At 34.0% G+C, this 12,451-nt stretch overlaps 1 protein-coding gene and 1 long non-coding RNA gene across 7 annotated transcripts in view; one reads left to right on the top strand and one right to left on the bottom strand.

The window, feature by feature from the left end:
- LOC144312201 (uncharacterized) overlaps nucleotides 1-12,451 on the top strand; it is a 73,783-nt gene that overhangs the window by 49,402 nt on the left and 11,930 nt on the right. The gene's annotated exons all lie outside the window — the stretch shown is intronic.
- UBE2D1 (ubiquitin conjugating enzyme E2 D1) overlaps nucleotides 1-12,451 on the bottom strand; it is a 30,934-nt gene that overhangs the window by 16,420 nt on the left and 2,063 nt on the right. The gene's annotated exons all lie outside the window — the stretch shown is intronic.

Below are 12,451 nucleotides of genomic sequence, written 5' to 3'. Positions count from 1 at the left end.
AGCCCTACCATAGGATCTATGGTCACTACACAATCTGCCTGAGGTCCTCTCCCTCTACCCCTCCCCTCACTGATTTGTTCACTCTCTTAAAAAATAAAATAAAATAAATCTTTAAAAAAAAAAATACCCAACAACACAAAAGTACCTACCTCAATACCTGGTATGTATAATAAGATGCTTAATATATACCAAATTTCTTCCCTCCCTTTCCTCTTCTACCAGAAAGCTTTTTTTTAAACCAGGACTTTAATGCATTTTATTCATGGATTCCTCCACAATACTTATTAGCACAATGCCTTTTATATAAGTGTGTGATATTTGAGTTAATCAATAAAATTTAAGGAATAACATGATCAGCAAGGAATAGACATTTCAAATTTCAATGTTCTTAGAAATACAAATAATTAGATTTGACAAGAGGATCAGAATCAATTCCTTATGTTGATATGCAGACTGCATTTAATAAAAAATATCATAATAACAGGTGTTAAGAGAGAATAGTGCAGTTCACTTAGAAACACTGGGATGGCCCTTTAAGTAACATATAATTAAACCTAAAAATGAATCTCAAAAGAATATTAATCATTAAAATGTTAAAAACTCATGCTACTGCCACAATTATTTTCAATTTACAGAATGTATGACATTCTAGCAAAGTAGCCAAAGCCATAGAATATTCTAGTTACAAATTTTGGTTTTGGTTTTTCTGGTTTAGAAGACCTCAAAACTCTAAATTATTCCACCCTTACTGTTTATTTAGGATGCTGCTGACCTACTGTCAGGATATATAGCTTTTAGTTGCTTTTCCAGGAGGAGTTAGGAGTTTGTGCTGAGTTGATCAGTTTTAAAGGAAAGTTATCTTCCAAACACTGGCAATCCGTGGCAACAGAGCTGTCCAGAAACAGGGCTGCAGTTCATGGCATAGACAATTTTTTTGTTTTTGGGTTTTTTTTTTGTCCCATGACCAATTTAACCAGTTGACTAATTATAGAAGTTTATTAAGCATTTCCATATCTTTTCTAATAGGGATCATGACTCTGTTTTTATACTCTCATCCCAACTCTACCCTCCCAATGTTTTAAAGACGTAGTGGTATCAAATTATGACACTAATAATCCTCCTAAGTCACTGGTCCAACATATTTGTTGATGATTACACTGACACATGAAATTTGAGGAGAACTGATTTGCAGAAAAAAAATAATTTCATAAGATATAGTTTAAAATGTATAGGAAAGAGGTCTTCTAGATTCTTAGAAACTTAGAAGTAATTGTATCTCCAAGAAAATACCTGTAAGAATAGCTATACACTTCAAGGGTCACCTTCTGAATGTATTTATTCAAATTTAGAACACTCTAAGGAGTTCTAGAGAGTTTTTCCTAGGACAGAAGTGTGATCTAGTAAGGACTGGCATGAAATATCTTGACTGACCCAAATTACCTTCCAAATAAAAAATAAACACAAATATTGGGGCACCTGGGTGGCTCAGTAGTTGAGTGTCTGCCTTTGACTTGGGTCATGATCTTAGGGTCCTGAGATTGAGTCCCACCATCAGGCTCCCCACAAGAACCTGCTTCTCCCTTTGCCTATGTCTCTGCCTTTCTATGTCTCTCATAAATAAATCTTTAAAAACACACACACAATATGAAACATTAAAAAAAAAGGTTATAAGATCTAGTAAATTCTAAAAAGCCACATATTTTGCCTCAGAGATACTTCCTACCCCAACCCTTTAAACCTGTGGCACTCTACAATACTGTACTTAAATATAAGTAACCCTTATTTGCAAAAAAGTGGATTGCTAGAGCACAGAAAAGTTAATTTTTTTGTTGTTTCTTTTTTCTTTTGTATTTGCTAGTTATTACAAGTAGCAGTCAGGGCTGCTGCATTTTGCCACACAGGGCATAAGCCAAATCCAGAGGATATCTTTCACATACTTCAATGGTGTGCTTCCCTAGGGCTCTACAAAGCTTCACTGTGGACAGTTAGTTGCACATTAAAGAAATGGACAATAGGATTATCACTGTTTTTGATAAACAAATAGCACTTCTGATGAGGAAGCAAAAGTGATGGTGTTTGACATCTGAGTCGGACCGTGAGCACTTATTTTGTCAATGCATTGCAAATGGAATGAAAACAATGGCAAACTTAGCATTCAAAAATTAAAAGTGAAGTCAGTGGCGTTCTAGTGGAGGAAAAGAAAATTTTTTTTCAATAGATGGTCATTTGGGTATCCATATGGTAAAAAAAATAAATAAACCTGGACCTCCCCACCTCAAATCTTATCCAAAAATCAATTCTACATAGATCATAGGCTTAAATATGAAGGATAAAATAACACTTCTATATGTTTTTTTAAGGTTTTATTTTTATTTTTAAATAAACGTTTTTTAAAAGAAAACACAAAATGACTTCATGACCTTGGAGGAGCACTACCCATACGAGAAAAAATGAAAAATTTGCACTTGACTAAGATCAAGAACACTTGTTCATTGAAAGACACACTAGAAGTGTTAAAAGGCAAGCAAGCCATCAAATAGGAGAAAATATTTGCAATACATATATCTGACAAAAGACCCATACCAAATATGTAAAAACTTTATCTATAGATCAATTTTTAAAAGACAGACTTGAATAGACATTTTATAAAAGATGCTACCATAAAAAAAAAAGAAAGAAAAAGAGAGAGACTATACAAGTGGCCAATATACAAATGAAAAGGAGCTCAGTTTCATTAGGCATCAAGGAAATGTAATTAAAACCAAAATGCTATGCCACTAAAAACCCAACAGAATGGTTAAAATGAAAAAGCCAGAAAAAAGTGTAAGTGTTGGCAAAAATGTGATGCAATTGGAACTCTCATGCTGCTGGTGGATGAGGGAAAGTTTGACATTCACTACCAAAGGTGAATACTAGAATACTCAATGACCCAGCAAGTTTACTGCCAGGAACATACTTAACAGAAAAATGTAGAAATCCTGTAAGATACCAGATGCCTAACAAACAGTGAGGCTAGTTATAAATCCATATATGAAAAGAATTCATTATAGTAGACACACTGTGTGTGTGCATAATGTATATTTCATTTTCAGTCACTTTTAAAATCGAAAATTGAAATACATAGTTGATCCAATGTCCTTCTCCTTTGAGACAAAGTAAGATTAAAACAAACCAACCTTACACCTAAACACAGATCAGGCAATAAGTATCATCAAACTGATTAAAGTATGCCCCAGACAAAACAATTTTCTATTCTAATGTGGTTAATACTCATATAAAAAAAGAACTAGGGTATTTAAATTTCAAAATAAAAGTATAAGACATAGGGGATCCCTGGGTGGCTCAGTGATTTGGCGCCTGCCTTTGGCTCAGGTTGTGATCCTAGAGTCCCAGGATGGAGTCCCGCGTCGGGATCCTTGCATGGAGCCTACTTCTCTCTCTGCCTGTGTCTGTCTCTCTCTGTCTGTCTCTCTGTGTCTCTCATGAGTAAATGAATAAAATCTTTACAAAAAATAAATAAAAGTATAAGATATAGTAATGAAAGGTAGGTTACAAGATATTATCCTATATTTTGACTGGAACTATAGAAGCATTGTAAGTCCACAAAAATGTATACTTAATGTATTTATATAGCTTTACATGGCTAAGCACCTCTATTCTAGTTCAGATTTCTATAATCAAATAGACACAAAGGAAAGTACTAAGAGATCTAAAACTGAATTTTAAATTGGCACAGATGGTATGTTTATAACTCCCCCACAATATGCTGAGTGTTCTCCCTAAAACCAACCTAGACACAGACCCTGCCTCTAGGGAACTTAAAATCTAAAAGTAGATGAGGTAGCCTAATTCAAAGAAAGTAAGCAAATAAAAGGAAACAAAGAAGGGAATGTAAGAGAAGAGAGGCCTGCATTAATCTCTCAACTCCCAGAAGGGTAACAGTCCAATCTCAACAGTAGAGAATGAAAACTAACAAGTCAGAGCTGCCTTATTTACCACCACACCTAGACACTATGCAGTAAATACTCTCTAAAAAATTATGCTGACCAGGCTGAAAAATGCTTCGCTGTTCTCTAGCTTCAACATTCAGACGGTCTAAATCTCTATAACAGATATAATATATACTCCACTGGATGTGTGAAGGACATTAAACTGCCTGTGAATAGGGACTGATTTACAGTCAAAAATCTAAATTACTGAATCCAAAGCATATGAAAGCATTATTTCAAAAATCCTGGCTCAACAGACAATTAATTTATGTGACACAATCATCTTTACCTCAAAACTCCTAAAACAAGACAGTGATTGTTACTGGATTGCATTTTTGATGTTGTCTCTAAAGGGATATATGAGCTATATTTGGTTTATCTGTAAACATTTCATGGGCTTACAGTTCAGACTCTGATCTCCTTATCCAGCTGACTAGAGCTATTCCAATAGAGAGATATCAAACAATTGTCAGAAAGGTCTCCAAATACAGAACCTCTTTAAGCCCTTGAATTAAAGAACAGCTTTATTTTTAACCATGTAGATTCTTCCTGGAAGGCTTCAAAATGCTGATAATATCCAATTAATCAAGTTATAGGAACCAAATTCACTTCAACAAACTGGTCCTAGCTGCTTCACCACCTCTTTGGATTAGACATCTCTGGTAAAGGCTATTAAAAAATAAATTAATAATAATAATAATAATGCAGCTAAATTCTACACAAAAGAAGATGAAGAAAGCCATGACGCCACTGACTTTGTTGCATCAAAATAGTATTTTTGAATCAGAGCTATAAAGAATACAATTTAGAATAAACATTTGAGGTCAAGATTAGGGACATTATTTACCCAATGTCTCAGATCTGCAACCACTTTTCCCCAGTGTTTTAAGCAGCTGTAATGACTTTCAATTTCCCAAAATACTATCTTGCCTCTAGTTTAAAACATAGCTTCCTCTTAAAGAGAAGACTTCTGGTCACCTCCTTTATATATATTTCCATCATAGGAAGTATATCAGTAAGAATGTATCTTAGACAAACCCAAAGTATCCCAGTAAAAATTGTGTTTCATCTATTTTATGAAGTATTATGATAAAAATATACTTTTTTCCAGTAATCCAAACTCTAAACCTTAGAATCACCATGTGATTCCTTCTTCCCTTCATGTCCCACCCTACCCTTCTACCTCCTCACATTAATCAGTACCAAGTTGTTTAGAATGTCCAAATTTCTCCAACTCGAACAGTTCCAGGATATAGAAAAACTGAGGCCCAAAGGGCAAAAAAGTCTGAGAGAAGCAAAAAGAGACACTTACAGAAGCCAAACGTTCGAACTAGGAAGACACTATTGAAGTATCTGAGAACAGACTGGGTAGAAGGATTCTGAAGAGACTGCCTTGACTATTGAGCCTCAGAGATCTGATTTGAAAGGCCAAGCAGAGGTAGACATGTGTGGGTCAGACCAATTAAAAAACGCCAGGTGGTCGAAACACCTTAGAATTTTTCTCACATAACCCTCTTTCCAACTGTCCTCTGCTACCATCCTAGTCAGACCCTCTTTGGATCTCACTTGAATAAATGCAATGTCTTCACTGACTTGTCCTATTTCTCTACCAAGACATTGTATTCAAAATCATCTTCTCAAAGTACCATATCAAATGCTTTCAATATTTCTTATTAGCCTTAACAGAAAAATTTTAATTCCTTACAATGGCTTATCATCATCATGGTTCTAGCATCTGACTCCTTCTCTCTTGCCTTGTATCTGCAATCATTTTCTTCCAATACTCTCTGTACCAGTCATAACTTAAAGTCCCCAAAATGCTATCTTGTCCCTAGTTTCCTTTTCAATAGAAGACTACTAAGCACCTCCTCCCCAACCCCACCCCCCACACTCACTGGCTTTATCTACTTTTACCTTTATGTCTCATCTTAAACATTTTCTTAAGGTTTTCCTTGAACCCTTCAAAGGGTCCAGGATCTTCCCAGAGTACTCTATACTCCCCTTTTCATGACATTCATCAGATTTGTAATCACAAATGGTAAACATTCTTATATTCTATGAGGGCAAGAATGCATACCTAAAAATATGATTAAGAACATTACTTCCTTAACTCAAAAAACTTTAACGGCTTCCTCAAACTTCTGCATTAAGGACACATTTCTCAATATGGATCTTCAAGGCCCTCCACAGTATGAACTTTTATGTCTACTATTCCCCCAAATACTTCCTAAAAGCAGGACTATCTGTTCATTCCTAAACAAGACAAGTACTTTCTGGTACCTTCAATTCTGTACTTTCCTTTATAAATCCTGTCTTTAAAAAATGCTGCGCTTTCTTCCAAACCTATATCCAATTTCATCTTCTCCATAGAATTTTTCCTGATCTTCCCAATGAAATTTGGCCTTTCCTACTTTTGACTCTTTCTGTTCAAAGTGCGTTATATTTTTCTTATGGTACTTTCCTTACCCTTAATAGTTTTAAATTTCTTAGATAATACTGGTTTTATATCACTTTTCCATATTTCTCATTTCATTTTGTATATGCCTTACATACAGAAGGTGCTGCATAAATGCATTAACTAGAATTCAAAAAAATCTACTAAATGTAAGGTAGTTGTATAAGGCAGTTTTCTAAATATGTGGATAAAACAGTCTTTAAAGTATAAAGACACCTGTGAAACAGATGGAGGCTAAATGGAATCAGAAAAGCTTGTTATGATACTGCTACAAAAACAGAAATATATCTTATTTGCATCACAAATAACTGCTTCTTAATCAAAGAGTAAGACATCTTAAAAGACTCATTAATCTTAAACATTAAGATGCCAACATTTATTTCAATTCTGACATCTCAAAGTAAATAGAATTTTAATTCAAGTTTCATATAGCAGCAGAGCACTGCCACTGCTCAATATTTGTTTTCGTAACCATTTTTACTGTTAGTTGAACAAAACAAAAAGCAAATAACATTATTTAGGGGTGCCTAAAATTATAAATCAGAAAGGACCACAGAAATTATCTAGTTCAAGGCATAACACTTCTACATAAAGAAAATTAAAAATTAAAAACTATGAGTTTCTTGGCCAAGGTCACAAAGCCAAAGCTTGAACAAAGGCTCAGACCATCTGACTTCCACTCCAGCACTCTCCGGGACCAAAACAATACTCACCTCAAGGCTGTAGTAACTAGAGCCCATTATTCTCAATCAACATTGGAGCCAACAATGCTCCAGCACTCGAATTAAGGCCATTTGCACAGTTTCAGCTGTGCTCAAGAGAAACAAAAGTGTGAGGAGTAAGGGAATGAAAAGGCATTCTTTTTATCTTTTCCTGTGAGCTTATATTTTATAAAAGGTTAGAAATGAACACTACTCTGTAAGCTATAAGGAGGAGTGTTTGTGATCAAAGACACTGAGAGGCAAGAAAAACATGATTGGAAATTATGTACAACTTTTCAAAATGCATAATAGAATTTTGACACACAACACACAGCATTTTCAATGCTACATTATCAAAAGCTACCATTTACTTCAGAGTAATCAAGAAAGACGATGCTTCAGGAAAAAAGATGAAATGATAAAAGCTAGCAGCCTATTTCTTAAAATCTACTTAAAAGACAAACATATCTTTCAATATTTATCAAATATTTGTCATTAAATATCACTTCTTACATTTCTATCCCATATAACTGGTATATGGTAGGAACTTAGTAAGTCTTCACAGAATAAGTCAATTAGTCTTTGTATCACCCAGAACTATTCTTGAATATTGTGGTGTAAATCAATCACTGTAAAAAGCTACAACTTTTAGTAGAAAACAATGAGCACTGAGAGTTTTTATCAAATAGATCTGTTTCCAAGGCTACAACATTTGACATTACGTGTATGTGTGTGTACCTGTTTGTGTGTGTATATATGTTCATTTGCTCTCTCTACATATACATACATACATGCATATATATATATATGTATGGACATGTGGCATGTATTTTTTTATAATATTTATTTTTTCTATGGATCTTATGTTATGGAACAGTGATTTCTGAATTTTCCTTATAGCAATTCATAACAAAATAACCCAGGATTACATACATCACAACTGAGTACACATATACACAGAGGGATATAAATATATAAAAGTTTCATGAAACAGTATTAACCTTATTATACCTAAAGCATTAATATTTTATATTTCACTTTTTAAAATGCTGTTTGTGACCCACTAAACTGGTTTCATCACCCCAGTTCAGGAAGCTGATAAAAGTACATACAGGAAGACACTGGGAAGGTATAAACCTTAGTTTGGCATTCATTCCTTAGAAATAACCTAGGCTCTAAAGACACCAACCAGAAACTGGCAAAATGAATCCTAGAAATTATTAAACATTTTCATTCAAAAGCTATGTTGAGCACCTGAATGGCATCATTATTATGCAAGTAAAACATACAGACCATATTTTGGGCCATAAAACAAGTCCCAAAAATAAATTTATTTATTTATTTATTTATTTATTTATTTATTTATTTATCCAAGTCCCAAAAATTTAAAAGGAGTCAAATAACAAGTTCTTCACGGACAATGGAATTAACTTAGAAATCAATAACAGAGAGCTATCTGTAAATCATAAATATTGGGAGAATAAATAATGTACTTCTAAATAACTCAAGGGTTCAAGAAGAATCAAAAGGGAAATTAGGAAATATTTTTAATTTTTAAAACATTTTTAATACTTAAATGAAAATACAACATATCAACATTTGGGAGAAGCATAAACACAGGCCAGGGTTTTACTGGTTTGGAGAACAATGAGCCCAGGCCATCAGGTCTGTTTGGTTCCCTCTAAAGAAATCCAAATTCTGCTCACATAAGGAGGGTGGTCACCTGGATTGAGAATCATCACATTATTTGTACAACTAAGGAAGTTTAAGATGAAGGAAGCAATACCCCAACCTCATCTCTGTTGGAAAGGCTTTCATAAATCTGAAAGGGCAGACTGGGCATCTAATAAGCAATGTGGTATCACTGAAGGAGAAGAGCCACAAAAAAACCCCAGAATAATATGAATAGAGAAGTGGAAGAAACATTCAGAGAGAGGATGGGTAGCACTAAACTGTAAGCTTCAGGATGGTAGCTTCCTCCTCATACTAAGGACAACTCCTGGAACGTAGTAGCCTCTAAAACTGTCTAATGTGTGTGACTCAAACCTTTACAGATTCATCCTAGAACCAGAAAAATGCAGAGGAACCTAAGCTTCTAAGAGGCCATCTCTCGACCAAGACAGGCTAGAAATAGAACCTGTTTTGCCTTCAGACAGACGTTCGGAGGTGGTCTGAGGATCTTTCCCATCCCCTAAAAATCTAGATTATATACTCTACATCTTTTATTCCAGCATCATAGGGTTAAGAGAACATGTATCTCCATACCTGTTTTTAATTAAACATAGTATCAGTTCAACCACTGTTAAAAAGAAGTGGGAAGGGAAGAGAGCTAATACATTATACATAACCATTAATTCCGTTTCGATGGAAAGTATCCATTCTATTATTTTGATTACTGGCACTCATTAAATATGTTTTCTATATAAATTTCAGGGAACTAAAGCAAGTAAGGATGCTATACTGGGGGCAATCCCACATCCTGCTAAGTTGGTTTTTATAATAATAATATGTGTTTGGCTTCCTAAAATAGGCAAAAACGGCCTTATTTAGATCTATGCTATTTCCACAAAGAAAGAACCTCAGAACTCTTAAACTACAATAGGTTATCTTGTTTTTGTTTTTTTTTTACACCTCTTGTGATGAAGAAGGAAAAATACATGATACCAGGGCAAAAGGAGGAAGATTAAGCTTAATTACAAAGATTTAAAAGCAGAAAAATTCACACGGTGGCTTGTTAGAAAAAGAACACTTTCTTCCTTTCATCTCAAGGCAAACCACTTCATCTACCATGAAGCATAAATATTGTGTTCTTCCTTTAAAAAAATTTTGTTAAAGTTACATCTTTTTTTACTGAAACAATCTGGAATCTTAGATAATCTTGTAATCTGCAAGTCTTCCTAACATTTGTACAATCTGAACAGTCGACTGCTATTCAAAGCCACTAGAAGAACTAAATAGCTGTATTAATTCATAGTTTTCTCAAAAGAAAACTTCACAATGAAATGATACTTTGACAGAACATTTCTAAATTACAATTTTTCTAAATCCTTTTGAAGGGGAGAAATCTTAAGTGATAGAACAAAAATAAACAAAACTGTATCATTCATTTACCATGTTTAACGATCCAGTGTACATTACTTCAGAGCAGAGATTTACAATGCACAATCAACACACTGAGTGACCCATGATTAAATATGCCAAAGTCTTAATTATAATACCACTTTACATGTGTATAGAACTGTCCAGTTGGCAAAGCACTAATATCCATAAACTCATTTGACTCTATAGGTCTATCAATTTAAATACAATAGATATGAGTCCATTTGGATAAGAAAAGCCACGTACTAAAATGGTTAAGAGCATGGAATTTGAAGCCAGCTATCTGGTTTCAAATTCCAGCACTGCCACTTACTAGATACATGATTCTGGTACATTACCCAACATTTCTGTGTCTTAGTTTCATCATCTATAAAATGGGGATAACAATCATTTCTACCTCTTGGGCCCACTAAGGACTAAATCAATTAATATATGTCAGACACTTAGAATAGCATCTTTCATAGAGTAACTAGTACATATTACACATGCTGGATGTACTTAGTGCAGTATCATTGTATGTATAGAGAAACAAGCTAGTTAAGTCACAGAGCCAGAAATAAAAACCGGATCTTCTTCTCTTTGATGCTCTATCCACAGAGAGCTGGGTTATTTTCTTAAGTATCCTTAAGGTTTTCTAGACTGATGTAAAGAGTTTAATGTGGAATTGTACAAATCAAAAAATTCAGCAGCTCAAAACATTTATAAAGTTGTACTGTAATCTGTTTATCTATATATATTTAAGTCAAATTGATTATTAAAAAAGCAAATATTCCATTTTGAGGACAGAACTGTACACTAAGGAATAGTTATCTGTCTTGCTATATTTATAAAACAAAATGCTTGTTTCACTTTTCAAAAGACCAAAAAGGCAATAAAGCCTATCATAACATGTTAGTATAATGATCATTACTTCAATTTATCAAATTTTAAAAATCTAGAAGTAAATATACAAATGATATATTGTATCATTGATCCTAATGACTATATTAGGATCTCCTTTTTTTTCCCCTGGTTTTCAAAACATTCAGTATTATGATACAACATTCATAATTTTAAAAGTGATTTCCAAAACAAGTTTATCAAGGACTAAAAATAGCACTGATAAAAGAAACATTTAAAAATAATTCTAGAAAATAAAAGATGCCCATCTGAAAAACTATCCTCTTTTTTCAAACATATTTTAGGTGTCTCTCCTCAGACTTTGTTTGAACTTTTCCCTTTAGTAATTTAGGTGACTGTGATAACATCTTCCCTGTATCTAAAAATAGGGCATGGGTGTGTAAATTTATGAGCTGAAATGCAAAACTGACACTGGATGTCTAAATAAGAGTATTAAATCATTTAGCATACTCTAGTATAAAAAATAAAAAAATAAAATCGATTTTAAGCACTGGTATCTACATGCTTTGTATATAAATATAATTTTAATTCAGTCATCTTTAACCTTTTCATATGAAGTGAAAAATGTGAAGTCACAAACTTTTTAAGACTTTCTTAAATATGTCAAGTGACTTTTTCAGAGATTAACTTGGACAAAGCACTCCTTCATTCCAGGCCTCAGGTTCCTTCTTTGAATAAGAATGGACTACAGCATCAGTGGTTCTCAACCTTCTTTCCACTCCAGTCCATCTGGGGGATTCCCTATCTCTTCATTTGCAGCAGTGGGGACAGTCTGAAAATGTCCCACAGATATTTCTGATACACTACCCTGGAAGCTGGCCCCCTGCCCCTGCCCTCCACTCAACTCCAAACTGCAATTCTCTGAGGTTCCTCACAGCTTTAAGGTCTGACACTTTAGGTACAAGAAATGTACAACCCAATGACCTGGAAGGTATCTGACAGTTATTTTAATATATTTAAAAAGAAAGGCCAAAAGTTAATATGTATCTTCTTTCCTTGGAATACGCAGGATTCAGATACGAATTTATATACCAATGATACCAAAGAAGTTCATGATACCAAAATGATACCAAACTGTTCATAAGGCAAACAGCACACCTTACTTGGAATTGGCTTTTAATCAAGAAGGTGTGAAAAGCAGAAGTGGAGAATCAAACAAAATAACATTCCTTAAAGTTTGAAGGAATGATATGAACATGTGATTAGTGGAAAGGAGATTTGTGCAAGTCAACTTTTCTGATAACAGAAAAGGAAAGCCAAAGACTGGCATACAGAGATCGGATGTTATGGGATCCTCAATTTATTCT

This window comes from Canis aureus, chromosome 4 (genome assembly GCF_053574225.1).
Source record: "Canis aureus isolate CA01 chromosome 4, VMU_Caureus_v.1.0, whole genome shotgun sequence".
Classification (NCBI taxonomy): Eukaryota; Metazoa; Chordata; class Mammalia; order Carnivora; family Canidae; genus Canis; species Canis aureus.
This window is presented reverse-complemented; position numbering and strand designations above follow the sequence as displayed.